The 16,627-nt window shown below is 35.6% G+C and overlaps 1 protein-coding gene across 6 annotated transcripts in view; it reads left to right on the top strand.

The window, feature by feature from the left end:
- The window catches only part of LOC136843752 (probable G-protein coupled receptor CG31760), a 1,299,116-nt gene that overhangs the window by 162,590 nt on the left and 1,119,899 nt on the right, over positions 1-16,627 (top strand). The gene's annotated exons all lie outside the window — the stretch shown is intronic.

Below are 16,627 nucleotides of genomic sequence, written 5' to 3'. Positions count from 1 at the left end.
TTTATATTTGTGCTATTTAATTTGCAAAGCATTGACGCGAAATGTCACGTAATCGTAAAATTTTCGAGTTATTGGGATCGAGTTCATTCTAGGCATCATCTTTGCAATTCCTCGATTCCTTCATTGCAGTGCCATTTTCGGTTGAGTAACCACAAGTGTTTCGATTACAGATTAGGAGTTAGTCAGCTGTGGATCTGTGCATCATCTTATGTCCATAGTGGTCGCCACTACATCATTTTCAACGCCAGTTTGAAGCGGGCACCCCATTTTGTTCCCTCAAGCAAATCCCCAGTCATTTGCTCTTTCATCTTGTATCATGGGACCGTGTTTGCCTGTCCCCAGAATTACGCTACTATTCTTCTGATACGTGTTTCCTTTTGTAAATATAATTAATTAAGTTAAACCCCAGATTTTACATAATCACTCCCCTCTTGAAGTAGGCCTTCAGCCACATATTGATGTATACTGTATGTTTTTTAGCTGACCTCCAGATCTTTTGCCTCACCTAAGGTAAGTTGCGTAATATCCCTAGTATACCTCATTGATCTAACAAGACCCCAGCTAAAAACCATATCAGTATATATATATATATATATATATATATATATATATATATATATATATATATATATATATATATATATATATATATATATATATATGTATATATGTATATAAGTATATATATGTATGTGTATATACTGTATATATATGTATATACTGTATATGTATGTATATATATATATATATATATATATATATATATATATATATATATAAACATATACACATATATATACACATACATATGATTGAAATCACAGAAAATCTTGATGTACATGCGCAGAAAAATTAAATGGGGATAAATCCCGACCTATTGCTTATTGAGTTTCTGAGACATCATAAACGGGACTGACACATAGTGGCAGAAATTTACAACGGATGAGCTAGGGTGACAGTGCAAACAGAAGTACAGTAGAGGCTGTTGGAAAGAATAATCGTAGCTGAAGAGTAGAAAAAACAAAACAAAACAAAAAAAATAGCACGCGCAGGAAACTTAATAGCGTCTGAGGTCAGTACCCATTTACAACTCATGTTTTTCTCTGTAGGTGTGTTCATACTTTTGCTGTTGGGCCAAAGTAAATTACCTTCCTTATAATCTCTACATTTTACCTATTTCTTTTGAAAAATTGGATCGAAGTTTGTACATTCATGGCAGTCATCCGTGTTCTTACTGAAGTTTATTATTTTTTCAAAAATAGAGCAGGATTCAGTTTTATCGCTTTCTAGTATATCATTCAAATGAACTATCTTTTTATCCTGTCTAATCTGTGGCATGATTGTTTTGACTTACTTGAACGAAAATTCCATATTCTCCTGTGCGTATCATGAACAGTTTTTATGCTGTTATATACCCATTTCCAGTAATTTTATAATTTGACCAATATAGAAATTGTAGTAGGTCTTACTTAAGATTTGAAATAAACATCTTGGAGAATTGTTGGGAAAGTTCTTTGTAAATGCTTCTTTCATTGCATTAATGCTCTTAATTGCTACACTAACTCCAGAGTTCTCAAGATCTGAAAAATGTTTGAAATTATAGAATATAGTGGTACAAGCCGGTTTTTTGTATGTTTTTTCTTCTTCTCAGTTGATCCCTAGTGGGGGTCGCTGTTTTCAGTTAGCCTTTTCCGGGTGTTTCTGTCTTGAGCCCTCCCTTCGTTTATTCCGTTGTCCCGTGCCTGGTCTTGTATGTTTCTGTTATCATCAGGAAAGTTTCTTTTTGCTACTCTGAATGCATTGTCTAATACAGAATCATGATATTTTATTTATATGCATTTTTTCCTCATCAGTATACGCAGGCTACTTGTACGCAGTGCTCATAAAAACATGGACAGGATACCGATTTCTTTATTGCTTTGGCCAAAATAAAGATGTTCATAGGCTGCTGCGTAAGTAGGTTTTTTGTATACACTGTATCTAACCCATTACTAATACTGTGTATCAGGCAATACAAAAAAGGCTAGGCTGCCGTCATTTTCCATTTCCTTAGTGAATTTTATTGTTGGAACGTTATCTTTAATTTACCAGAGAAAGTGTTTATAATATGTCAACATACCTGAACCATCGCACATTCCGTGGAATGAATTTGTTTAATATTCTGTTTTCAAGAAATTCCATTCTTCAATTGCTTAAAACTGGAGGTAAGGGGTTACCCAAAGTCATTGCAACATTTTGAGAGTAAAATTTCCCGTTGAATTCAAATTTACACGCCTTCACACATTTCAGTCAATATTATTAGGGTGTTCATGGAGAACTGTACAAAAGATGAGGAGTTGAAAGATTTCAGGATTTTTCGATAAGCTGTGATTTGAGCGATGACATGGTTTGGTATTTCTTATGTCCGCAGGAAGTCGATTCCGAAACGTGGGACCAATTACATCTAAACGTGTCGCTCCCATATCGGTGAAAGTTCTCTGGACAAGTAAATAATCCTGTTGCCTCGTGTTGACGTCCTCTGCACGAATATGACCTACTGTCGGGAAAGGAAAGAGCCATTCTGGTAGAAGTTTATTTCTCATTTTAAAAGTTAAAATCGTTAAAGTATTTCTGGTGTATTCGTGCCAGTCTAATTTGTCAAAAGCCGCAGTAACATGGTCTTGTTTGCAGGTACCCCGCAACAGCAACCCTTGCAGCAAAGGTTTCTATTTTCTGTACATTTTCATTTAAGTTTTTTAGTCGACTCCCAGATACCCAAACATTCAGGGTACTCAGCACCAACGACTGAACTAATATGGTTCGACAGTCTGGGTCAAATCTGTCACGCACACTTTTGAGAGATAGAGGTGTACCGGTTATCTTTTTGCGCAGTTTTTCGATATGTGCATTAAAAGTCATGCCACTGTCCATGGAAACATCGAGGTTTTTAACTTTGTGACGGGACAAGTTTAACATTATCCGGGATGCTAGAGATATACTATCTTGATCCGAAGAAAATAAATTTGAGTTTTACTTTCGGTAAGCAGGAGACCAAGACTACTGAATTTTTTTGATTTTTTTTTTTTTTACAGTAGTCACGATGTTTTCGGCTCTTTTCATCAAGTGATCAATATTGCTCAATCCCCAGTTAGCAAAATTGCTTATCATAGGCATAAATAACACAAAGACACACTTATATATTGAGGTAGATCATTGTTCTAGATTAAGAACAACAATAAGCCCAGGATCGATCCCTGGAGTACGTCGAAAGATATATTTACGGGATAGGGTAAGGTTGATCCAAGACGAAGACAATGAATGCGATTGCCGATATAGTTTTCGAACCAAAAGGAGTCTACGTTGACTTTAGCCAATGTATTGATAAAAATTAGATGGTGAACACTATGAAATACTTTGGATAGATTCAGGATTAAGAGGAAGCGATATTTTCTGTTTTCTAGAATTTATATTTTTCTTGGTAATCATGAGTAATGCAGTTTCTTGACGTTCGTTGGCCAGTAAATGGTTTGATTCAAGGAAAGCCATGACATGAATGGCAATTACTATAGTATTTTAAAGATAATGGCTAGACGAGAACTGGTTCTGTATTTTTCAACATTTTCTCGTAATCGTGTTAACGGGAACTACGTAAGGACGTGTCACGGGTCAGCTTAGTTATTTGTAACAGTTGAGGTGTACAGTAAACTATGACGAGAATGTAGAAATTTGTCTCGGGCGAAGAATCACATGAAAGCGAAACGGAAATCGTCAGCTCCACGAAGTTCTTCGTTTTTAAATGTTTTGTATCAAGAATCAAGGTATCTGTATCAACTGACTGAAGACTTGATTTATTTCTTATGAATAATGATGTCGAAGGCTGTCATAATGGAGTTGATTGATACTGAAGAGATTTGTCCGTGATCTCTTTCCTAAATTAGCAAATTATCTGCTGTCTTCTGGGTATCAGTGTTTATATTTTATTTCAAGGGATCCTGGAGATTTCTTGTTGAGATATTTTCATTATGATATTCCGCTTCCGCCCGTGTTACCGTTGCCAGAGAAATCTTTGCAATGCTTTTTCTTATTAGACATCAGTCTGACGTGCCTCTTCCCCATCTATAATTATCATCACTATTAGGGTCACGTCTGTTAGATTTAAGTTGTTTTTATTTTCAACAAGGCGAAAATGTAACTGTCTACGTGAGCGAGCTACCTAGGAGATAGTAGGAGTAGAAATTGAGAAAAAAGGACACTTTCATGTGGCGTATATCAACCCAGAAAAGGGATTTTTTTGTGAGCTTCCAGTAAAGATGCAGTGACATGTAGGGTCTGGAGGATTTATAGTGTAGAGGCCTGTTTTCTTTTTCTTTTTTTCTCTCTTTAAGTGACAGCAGAGCCTGACAGAGAGTGGCTGCTTAGACGTAAAAGTGTTACTCGTACATCACCGTGGCTCTTGATATTGAGATAGGTCAGGGAATGGACGGGAAATGTGGGTGAAAGTGTATTGGATAAGAGAAAGTGGGTGACATTGAAGAGGGGCTATAAATAGGTGAAGTTAAGTATTTTAAGAATAAAATTATGGAGGTAATTGGAAATACGGGAAGATGGAGCAATAAATATTAGAATGGATGGGAAAGAACGGAAGTTGTCCATTCTTAAAAGCATAGGTGAATAAATGCAGGAAGAGAGAATTTAGGAGAGACAGAATAGCTGAAGCAAGATAGGTAGCAGAGGCTCCATGAAAGATTCAGAATCGAAGTCCCCGCCCAGGGAAAAGTTGTCATGTTTGAATGGGTAGCTGAGCTAATTTTTCTTTTTGCCAGTGTGCCGGGGAAATTGACTGCACATCGCAAGAAAGGTGGCTATTGAGATGAATAGTTTGTATTGTATATGTGAAATAAAAAAGGTTTGAACGGGTGAGAATTGTAGAAATAAAACAGAAATCTCTTAGAAAGGTTAGCAACGAAGCAAATATGAGCCAGATTGTATTTTTTTTTTTTCCCGTGGAGAAAATTGGAGGACAATATACTGGTGAAATGGATGTACAGTACTATATAGAAATCTTGGGAGGTAGAGGAAATAAAGGCTGAGACATTGCTGGCTAGATGTGGTGGAAGAGTTGCTGAAATGGAGAAGCTTTAATAACCAGGAAGCTCGGGAGAGGCTTCACATGGTGCCAATAAGTCTTCTATGTATTTACCAATACGAAGTTTCAGATGCAGTAAATAGGTTTCTGTACAACCTTGATTCAGCTGGTTCAGCATCGTTTGTTTGTCACTGACAATCGTATTTGTAGAAGAAGAGCGAAGTACTTTTTTCCTTCTCCAGTGGCAGAGGTAAGAGACTGCGAATTCTATGATGACGACTTTTTCAAAGTTTAAGTCAGGTGTCTCGGCTACCTCCTCCCCCCCAAAATCCCACCGCAAGCAAAGTTGCCAGAACTTCGATCCGCACCCATATCAATCTAACGCTTGGGTTAAAAAATGATGCTAGATGAAGTAAAATTTTGTATAAAAAGGTTTTCTTAAAGGGCCCTTTATAGATTTTCTTCAGAATATAAATACCCAGAGGAAAGCTACTTCGAACCACTAAGCTAAGCGACGATATCTGTTGTTCAATTTCTTTGTTAATGTGTTTGCCACGTGTGTTATTTTCAACTACTGGGGTTCTCCCTTGGAAGACTGTCTCATTTGTGAATATTATCATTCTCACCCTTTATAAAGTCCAGTATGCTATCACTTCGAATGAAGAATTCTTAATGCTCTCGCTTAAGCCACTCAGATTGAACGTTTGAAGGCAGCAAGACGAGTTTTATTTTTTCCGTACTTTGACTTAAGAATCTCAGCTATGTATCGTGTGCTCTCGTATGACTGTCTTCACTAATCAGGCTGTCATTTTCCATAACGTGCTCAGTTTTTACCTGCGTGAAATATTTATGGCAAGTAAAATCTTTTCTAACATGTTTCTTCATGTTTAGTGCCATTAGCTTCCTTCCAGCACTTGAGAGCAAGTTTCAAGAAATGTCGAAATGTTATTTAATAAAGTATTTTGTTAATTACTTGATGTTATTTAACCATATCTCATTTTTCAATATAAAGAGTTGGTTAGCACGAAGTATTATTATACATTGCTTTTCATAATGGAAGGTGTTGACAAATCTTTATCCATTAGTCAAAATAGATTTCACATTCTTGCTGTTTATTAAGAATTGCGTCAGATATTTACTTCTGGTGTTTACCTAGAATGGAGTGTAACGAATCTCAGAATAGTTAGCAGGTTCACTAGTTGTGTAGCTAATTTCGTGGGCTTGATTTTTCAAAATCACTTTTTAATTTTTCAGCGCTTGTGAGAAACAGAATTGGTGCCTTGCCCAGTACATAATCCTAAAGGAAACAAGATTATGGGGTAAATTGCAAATTGGGACAATCTTTAATTCGTAAATGAGGCTGTACTAGGCTGACTCATTTAATGCAATCCTAAAGTCTGCAAGTCCACTGGTGAGTTAGAGATAAACTTTTTTTTTTTTCTGTAGTAAACCATTGGTATTTATAACGCATGAAAGGAAAAAGAAGGTGTCATGTACTCGTAAACTGTTTACCATATTCTGTATACTGTATTTCAAGTGATGAAAGCTTACATAGCTTTATTACTCAGTATGGGTATCGATAAAAGACTATGTGGCATCGTGTGGGTATGTGAAGTTAGTTATTTTGGAGAGGTTTATTGCAAACGTTTCGTTTCCTTCTACTATTGCAAAGGGGGTTTGCAAGTTAAGTCCGTTGTAGGAAAAAATGACTCGTCATCATGTGAAATTTATCATATGCAGCGTGGAAATAGTCATTATATTTCTAATTTCAAATGACGGACATGAAACTCACACATGCACATTGAAGCCATTTGTTCTTACATTTAACCTATCGTTCTTTGACCTCTATTCACTCTCTTTTACAGAAACTTTATTTCAAATGCCATAATTTCACAACGAAGATTTAAAAGGTGAAATTGGAAAGAATATATTTTTTCAATATTAGCCGCTATACAGAGACTGCACTTTACGGGTTTCTTCGTATGAATGTATTTATATTGATTTATATTATACATTATATATACCAGTATTGGTGTAGTTGAATAGGAAACGATGATCAACAATTTTCACATCAGGTAAAGAAAGTAGATTTTATGAATGCAGTTTTGCATTGATGAGTATTGTTAACTTTATGCTGGTTTTTATTATTTATGGCGTTCTAGCCATGGAAACGAGATATTTTTGAATATTGTTACCAGTTTGTTTAGGATTGCTTTTGCTATTATTTTGTTTGCTGTTATAAAATTCATAGACAAAATAATTATAATAGTATAACTGTTTAGCATTGAACACCCTCAGTTATCGAGAATAAATGGCCTGGGCTTTGCCGTATGGCCCTGTATAGAAATGTATACTGCGTGGGAACCTTTTCATACACACCCTGTCTTGGTACAAAAAGGGATTGGAGTTGGATGTCCAATTACCTGCTCTATCTAGCCAGAGAAAAGACGAGGATTCGATTTCCGAGTTATGCTCAGCGCTTCAGGCAAGGCCTATTTCGACTTTGGTTTTAGGCATCTTCCGTTATGTCCCATCGTACTCCTGTTCGTCCAAGAAGTTAATTAGTTGACTAGTAGTTAGATGACGTCCGTGGGCAGCGTGCAGAATGAAATAGGGAACGGAGCTAGCAAAGTCATCGGCACGATAGTATCCAAGGGAGAGACGCGCATGGATATATATATATATATATATATATATATGCATACATATAGAAATTAAAAGTTACGTTACTCTTTAAATTTAATGGACTTGTTTTTTTTTTAACTTATTATTATACAGCTGGTATAATTTTAAAATGCAAAACCGCCCTCTACCAGAACTTGTATTATCACTGGCAATGGTACTGCAAGTGTGATTGTGTTCTGGCTAACATATTAGTTTATGAATCTCTCTCTCTCTCTCTCTCTCTCTCTCTCTCTCTCTCTCTCTCTCTCTCTCTCTCTCTCTCTCTCTTTGGGCAAAGAGTATGAGCGTTGATTGATTACACATTGCAGGACATGGCATTAGAAAAAAGGAACGTGCATGCATACTCTAAAGCACTCTAAGAAGATGCTGGCATAATGAGAAGTGGTGAGTAGCAGGTACCACTGCCCTGATGGTATGCAGGCAGCGCCAAGCACTAACCCTTTTAACGTATATTCATGCGATGCAGTTCCGGAAGTTAGTATAACAGTGCGTCAGATGTGCGTATCCTGTCTTACTGAGAGAGAGAGAGAGAGAGAGAGAGAGAGAGAGAGAGAGAGAGAGAGAGAGAGAGAGAGAGAGAGAGAGAGAGAGAGCGAGTTTTCAAGTTATGGCTAGAAAATATTAGGCATTTTCAGGGAGTATTCTTGACTTACGTGAAATGCCTTATTTTGCTTTTAGTATTAAACGTGATCTCGGAATTTATCTTAGAAACCAACGCATATATATATATATATTATTCAATAGTGTTTTTTTGGGATTACAAAGTTAATTTGGTCATATGTGACTGTAGGACACGTGACTGTGGGCTCACCCAAACGAGGTCGGAACTACATGGGAACGTTCCGTTGAGACATTTTTGTGTGTCCATTCACCCAAGCACTGACTTGTACAGCACGTAATTATTCGACTGTTGTAGATCACAGTCAGTATGTCGAAAGGCATGTTTCTAGAAACTTGTCTCACAATATTTTCCGATAATCGGGAGTGCCGCAGTTCTGTCGGTCATTCCGTCTTAGAGGAAAGCGCGCATGCAGATTTATAGTGTCCTTGTACACAGTGAGCGAGCACGTAGACAAAAATGACAAGCTATAAGGACTAGTGAAATAGGAGTGGAACAACGAGCTAATATTTATTATGTTTTTTGGAAATGAATAGATATGAATATGCAATCCTATGGATGACTTTTCTTCACGGGTATTAACTTCATTTTATTAGCATTCTGTTCACTGTGAAATTTAAACCGATATTAAGGTTTTTTTTTTTCAGTTTTACAGCTTTTCATCTTGGGTATCAATGATGAAAGTTTTAGAAACTTGTGCAAGTTAATGGTAATTGTGTCCGTTAATAGACGTTTGTTCGTTTAATCAAGTTTTGAAATGTATTGGCTGTTGTAGTGGTGTTCATAATTTTGCTCTAGCGAATGAGATTCATTATAGAATGTAAATGGTTTCTTTAGAGTTTTTCTGAGAGAGAGAGAGAGAGAGAGAGAGAGAGAGAGAGAGAGAGAGAGAGAGAGAGAGAGATGTTCATAATCTGTTTAAGCGATCAAAAAAAGGGAAGACAGCCTTCTCGTGTTCACGAGCAACCGAGGTGGTCCTGAATTTCGTGAATGTCGCGTTGCGCATATACTTTTCGGAGCATGTTTATCAACTTGGGTTAAATTTACCCCATTCTAAGAGAATTGCGAAGCTCGTGTCTGTGCCTGGATATTCAAGTGGCTTCTTGCCAAAGGATGAAATAATGATTCCGTGTTTGTAGCTGCAGTTATATTTCAGAATTTTTGATGAAGAGAGGTAAGACGCGGAGTGAATATCCAACATTTATGCGCAAGGGGAATGTTGGCAGTTTTTGAGCGTATTAACTGGCTCGATTCTTGACATTTCCAGGTTCAGTAAATGTGAATAGGTAAGATGATTTATATAACCGTAAGAGTTATTACAGTCCAAGAAAACTATTAGACCCTGCAATGGTTAATGTTAGCCATAAAAGGTTCTCTGAAGCAGAAAATATTTCCCATGTAGTTTTTTGCCGGATGTCCCAAAATAAGCTCTCTGCTGGGAGTGTAATCTCGACAAATCATTCTAATTGGTGTAAACAAGAACCGTGACGGCAAACTAACCCGCATTCAAGCGGGACTGTGATTTCGATTGAAGCAAAGGAATGGAGAGGTGGTCTGGAAAGTGGCCACGTGGATGATTTTGCGTGCATGAGTTTGTATAGGTGAATTTGCTTGGATGATTTTGTTGCGTAGATGAATTTGCGTGGATGGTTTTATATACATGATTTTGCGTGGATGAGTTTATATAGATGAATTTGCTTGGATGATTTTGCATAGATGAATTTGCGTAGATTATTTTGCGTGGATGATTTTGTATAGATGATTTTGTGTAGATAATTTTGCGTGGATGATTTTGTATAGATGAATTTGCTTAGGTGATTTTGCGTAGATGAATTTGCGTGGATGATTTTGCGGATATGATTTTGCGTAGATGATTTTACGTAGATGAATTTGTGTGGATGAATATGCGTGGATGATTTTGGGTGAATGATTTTGCGATTTACAAGAGAGTGAATTTAAAATCGGGTAGCGAATACAGCAGATGGAGGATTCGATACTTGTAACTTGGCATTGCTAAGAAAAGCTATTGAGAGCAGTTGGAGGATGAGGCTAGGCTTTGTATGACCCTGGGTAGAAAAATCACAGCAACAACATGAATTCCCTAATGCTTGCATGACGCTTGTGACTTGACTTCGGAAGTCTATGCAGTAACAACTGCTGCAGGAGAACAAGAAACAATAAATATCTCCAAAAAATTGTTATTCCGTTGTTCTCAAGTAACCTTTTTTCCGACTGTCTTTAAAATTTTAATGTGCATTCATCCTGTTGATTTATATAGCTGTTTGTGGCATCAGCCAAATTTTAAAGACGATAATTCAAGTATTTATTTTGTCTTGTTTAATTGGTTATCATGATGTAAGCTGCAAAGTAAGCTAAATTGCAACGTAAGAACAAACGTCAAGCGCAAATACAACGATACAAAACTAGAGCAGAAATGCAAAGCAAAAAGTAATTCCATCCGACTACTTCTGGACTGATATTAATTCAGAAACAAGTTATCCCTTATTGATGCAGACGACATCATTGTCCCATTTCGTCGTTCAAGAGCAACTTCAGGATTGCGTGCCATCAAAGCTAACCATCGCTCCTCAGGCCGTGTGTTGAGGATTCGAACTTCAATGGAGACCAGGAGTATGGTCTTGGCAATGCTAATGGATTTGCTTGATTCAATTCATCTGCCCAGACGGCAAATGCCCAGAACGAGATTCGGGGGTGGAGCGCTCTGTGCTAATCCTGATATTGGTTTTCAACAGCGAATTTACATAAGGGGTTCTTAAAAATTCTTTCCCAGACTGACAAAAGTGGCTTCGTTTTGGCCTTATATAATGTTACAAACATATAAAAGTGTGTGTATATATATATGTATGAAGATTCATGGAGTGTTTCTGGAAACGAAACTGCAAAGATTATAATAATTTGTTAAGAGCCTACGGTCATCTCTATGTTCTTTAAACGTTTCAAATAAATATATATATATATATATATATATATATATATATATATATATATATATATAATATAAATATATATACATTGTAACAAAACACACATACACACACATATATATATGTGTGTGAGTGTGTGTATGTATTATGTATTAATGTGTGTACTTATGTTTGTGTGTATATTCTAAAAATAGGTAATTTTCTTTGCATAATTGAATACGAAGGATATTAATGTCCTTCATTTACTTCAAGAACTTTATATGTCGAAAAATAACAGTATTGTCTCTCCTGGTCATGGAAACAAACAATAGCAAGTAAAAGAAATGGTCTTTGGTCATTATATGATATATTTAATCAAGTAATTTTGTTTTCTGACTGAGTCACAATTTTCGGCAAAATAATATAGCTACTGTCTTTTCAGAGAACATAAAGAGATTTCCTAGGCTCAAAGGGTTACCTCAGGAATTGAGGGAAATCCAATTCCGCCGCTCCCTCCCGAATGAAAACATGACAGTGTTGTTCCGCTTTGACTTTCTTTTGGTTTTGTTTCCTCGATAATTTAATGTTCAAGTAGTTAATTGTTGTTGGTTCCAGTTATTCGGCGAACTGTTGTTTAATAGTCGCCGACCGACCGGTCGTTTTTCGCCGCTTGGTTGTCGAAGTTGCTGAATTTCAACAGACAGAAACTGGCCGGCGGGTGCTGGCTACCCCTGAAGACCAATCAGAGAACTCGCTCATCTGCCAACAACCGATTATTAAAAAAAGAAAGAAAAAAAGACCAGATTAGTAGGCAAAAGGTTCGATGTAGCAGAGTATACCGACTAAAATGCCTGAACACCCATGACTTGCCGAAAACGGACGGCCTTTCAGAAACAGCAGGAAACTTCTGCACAACCTCTGGGAGGAGAGCCAGCTACCGCACACTAATTGCTGGAAGTCGGCAATCAATTGTACCTCTTGTAAGGGTTTTAGTACAAAAATTAAGTATGACCATCACTACAGGTTGGCTTGTATATATTTGACTTACATTTAAATTTCAATTCGATTATGAGTAACTAAAGTTTTTTTTTTTTCAAGTCATAATAATATTATTTTTTTAGACTGTATGAAGAACCATGTTGGATGGCGTTTACTTACGCATAAACAGATTTATTTCGCGCTACTTGATTTTTTTTCATCATTATATGCTTCAGAGTTTTACTTTTAAGCAGATTGTCAATCTGGAATGCGAAGTAAGCGGGCATTATGTGAATGACACTAACAATACGGGTATCTTCTGTGAAAATCGAAGTATGTCGTCTCATACGTTAAGGAGTATTATTATATAGAGCCCTTTTAAACACTGTTGCAATACAGGATTGGTCCTGATGATTGTCCTGAGTATCTACTGGTTTTTGCAGTAATGGCTGGAATTATTCAGTATATTTTGATCGTAGAAACTTTGTTAGTTGTAAGACGCTGAAATTTTTTCGAATGCTTTGACAATTTGTTTTAAGTGGGAAATATTTTTAATCGATTTTATTTGCACTTTTTATTATTGATCTGCGTAATATCGGTGTTAATTAACATTTACTGGCGAGCGAGCAACGAGATTATATCCTATGGAAATGAACATCCAAGATGTTTAATCTTGGAAATATGAAGCTCAAAGGAGTTTCCCATCTATATCAATCACATATAAGTAATTACTGTTTAAATTTGTTTTTACAGAAAAAAAACCGGTTACTGAACTCGCTTGAAAGCAAAAAATTGATTGCGCATTCATAACTTGAAAGTCGGGTTTCGGTAATCGGTTGACCTAAGAATGACTTCGTTCTAGAGCAGTGGTTCCCAACGTGGGGCGTACGGGGTGGGGGTTGGGGTGGGGGAATTTGATTTGTAAGGGGGCCAGTTTGAGAATGGGTTGTTTAACAGTGAACTTTTTCTAGCAAGTCTGCGTGAGTATGAGTGTGTGCGAGGTAATCCAAAAGGTGTACAGTATGTACGGTATGGATATTTAAAAATAGTTGTGTGTATGCACATGCTCTTTGGAAGCTTGTTTAAACTAAGTTGATGTCCTTTTAGGCTTCCTCCACGTGAATAGAAGTTCACTTTTTGAAGAATAAGAATTATATATATCAGCAAAGGGGGCATCAGGATTATAGAGGTGATTAGGTGGGGCATGGTCAAAAAAAGACTGGGAACCACTGTCTAGAGGGTATATGTGACATTGATGTCATAGGGAGGAGGGGGCTGGATAAGTGGTCGCAATAAGGCCCTCCAGTGCAACCCTGAGAACAGGATGAAAGGAAGCCGGTGGGAAGTCGTCTGAAGTTGAATTTTGTTTGAGGGGCATCTGTGCTGGTTCTTTGTACTTTGTTGATCATATTCACAGAATGTTACGTTTTTGGAACTTTAATTGATATACGTACAAAGCTGTTCCTTGTATCTCTTCCCACTTTTTGGATATGTTTTAACCATACGAAACATTGGATTAGAAGTGCAGTGGTGAGACAAGCTCAGGCACGATGGTAGGAGTAACATTACGCTAGAACAATCGGGGGCGAAGGAGAAGCCTTAGTCTGTCAACTTATTCATACATAGTACCTTGATGTCGAATACAGTATCTTTGCTAGAGCAGGAATAGACCCATCCTCACCATATAAGAACAGTTCTTTAGCACACACACACATACATATATATATATTTCCCGAGGTAGTGTGGCCAAGGTCCGATTACTTGAAATTAACAAAATGTATATGAGTATATATAATACATATGTGTATGTGTTACAGTAAGACTGTGAAACCAGGGATTTCGCTAAATTCCTGACATTTTCAGGGAATTCATGAAATTGACAATTCATTTAAGGACATTTGATCTCCGAGGGGCTAGTACTAAACACGGCGAAATACATTGTACACTGTTAATTTCAAGTAATTGAACCTTGGCCACACCACCTCGGCCATTTCCAGATTTGGCCAGCAACTTCCCACTTCGATCGATTTCGGTTTTTGGCCGTAACACACACACACACACACACACACATATATATATATATAAATATATATATATATATATATATATATATATATATATATATATATATATATATATATATATATATATATATATTTGTGTGTGTGTGTTTCTGTCTATAGATGTATATTTGAGTGAATATATATACATATATATTTTCATGATGTTGCCTTGTAATACATATATCGTCCTATAATTTTGACATATTTACTTTTTTTATGTGTTATGTGTAATGATGATGATTGTTGAAGTGTCATATTTAGTTTGGCATCAGATCTCAAAAGAACTAATGATTAAATTACTTAATAGCGTAATTTAGAATTGATAATACAGTTTTAATAGTAACGTGGTTTAGAATAATATCTTTCTTGATAAAAGCGTAGTATATGAACACGTGTGTGTTCAGCAGAGGCTTGTATCATTTCAACTGTCATCTGTTGAGATAAGAGAGAACGCTTTGTTTCCGGTTAACATGATGACATGTTGTTACATGCATTGTTCGAGTCACGTACGCCACTTTGAGAGAAAGAATACATGTCTTGATCAGTTACACCATGTTTTGTAAGATTGCATTCAAAACGTTTTGCTGGGATGACATCACCTCCCTGCCCCTAGGACTTCTCTTTTGTATCTCGCACCCAAAATGCTTTAATGACGTCACCTCCCTGCTTCTAGAACTTCTCTTTTGTATCTCGCACCCAAAATGCTTTAATGACATCATGTAATTTTCATTTGTTACTGGAATTCTAAAATCTGTTTCTTTCTTATTTCTGAGACCAGTTAGTTTGGTTCCCTCTCTCTCTCTCGTTCTTAAAAAGAGATGACTTTTAACGTAGTTTTTTTGTGGTCACGTATTTGCATTAACTTTTGAGGTCTGAATTTAGTAAAGTTATTTAGTTTGTAATGGCGCCTGGTAAAAAAGTGTGTTTTGTGGTAACGCAGCTGCAGCAAATTGTTTTACAGAGGTTTTCACAAGTTTGTGTAAGGTCACGTGGATTTTACTTATTAATACCATGGTATGATAATTTAGGAAATTTTGACCAAGTGAAATTATTATGGATAAATCTTATGTGTATTATTGTGTGTTTTTCTGTTTGCAATCTCTTCATATTGTCACATTTTTTTTATGTTTGTGATGTAACATTTATTTACGTAGCACTTTAAATATTTCTTGGTAATTTAACATTGCATACTTGATTTAATATTTCATTTATTAAGAGTTTCTTTTCAAATCTTGAGTAATTCTCGATAGTTTAAATTTTGCTTGATTAATGTAAATTCCTGATAAAGTTTTTGTGAATTAGTTTTGTTTCATAATTTAATTCAAGAATTAATTAAGTGTTGTGTTATTTTCAAGTAATAATAAATTTTTCAGATTGTGAATTCTAATTATAAACTTTGAATTTAAAAATAAATTTTTGTATTTAATATTTTTTAGAAAAACAGTGTTTCATTTATTGATCACGAGTGAATAGGATTGATTGTGAGTGCATAAGGCAAAGTGATAAACATGTTTTGTTCTTTTAGGTTTGCTAAAGTGAATTAAGACCAGGGAAACACTTAGAGTTGTTTGATGGAGTGATGCCCTTTTACTCTAGAATATTTCCAGTTTAAATTTTGATACCTCACACATATTCTGATAAACTTAGTTTGATTTTTCAAGTGATAAATAGTTTTTCTTAAGGGATCACTGTTACCTTTAGAGTACTCAGTCGTAATTATTAATGTTATTAGAGTTCAGGTATCTGGCTGAAGTGAGGTATATTTTTGAATTTTGAGATTAGTTGTGTAATAACCAGGTACTTGATACGCATCGTGTCAATATATATATATATATATATATATATATATATATATATATATATATATATATATATATATATATATATATATATATATATATATATATATATATATATATATATATATATATATATATATATATATATATATATATATATAAATATATATATATATGTAATAATTTATTTATTAATTTCAGCTTAAAAAGCACTAAGAATTAAAACTGTATGCTACGATAGAGATGATAGGTCTATTTTAGCTCTAGCAAAATGCTTCTGAATTCTGTAGAATAATGTATGCATGAACTGAAACAGGCTTTTTATCCTTCTTTGCAGCGGAGTAATTTATCCTAACCCAAGCGTTGATGAGTTTGAATCTCACGGCAGAAATGTCCTTTTGAGTGTCTAAAAAATATCCGCATGATATAATTACCACACGTAAAAGAAGTGAGAAACACATATACTATATATGTATATATATATATATATATAT

The sequence above is a fragment of the Macrobrachium rosenbergii genome, chromosome 12, assembly GCF_040412425.1.
Source record: "Macrobrachium rosenbergii isolate ZJJX-2024 chromosome 12, ASM4041242v1, whole genome shotgun sequence".
Classification (NCBI taxonomy): Eukaryota; Metazoa; Arthropoda; class Malacostraca; order Decapoda; family Palaemonidae; genus Macrobrachium; species Macrobrachium rosenbergii.
This window is presented reverse-complemented; position numbering and strand designations above follow the sequence as displayed.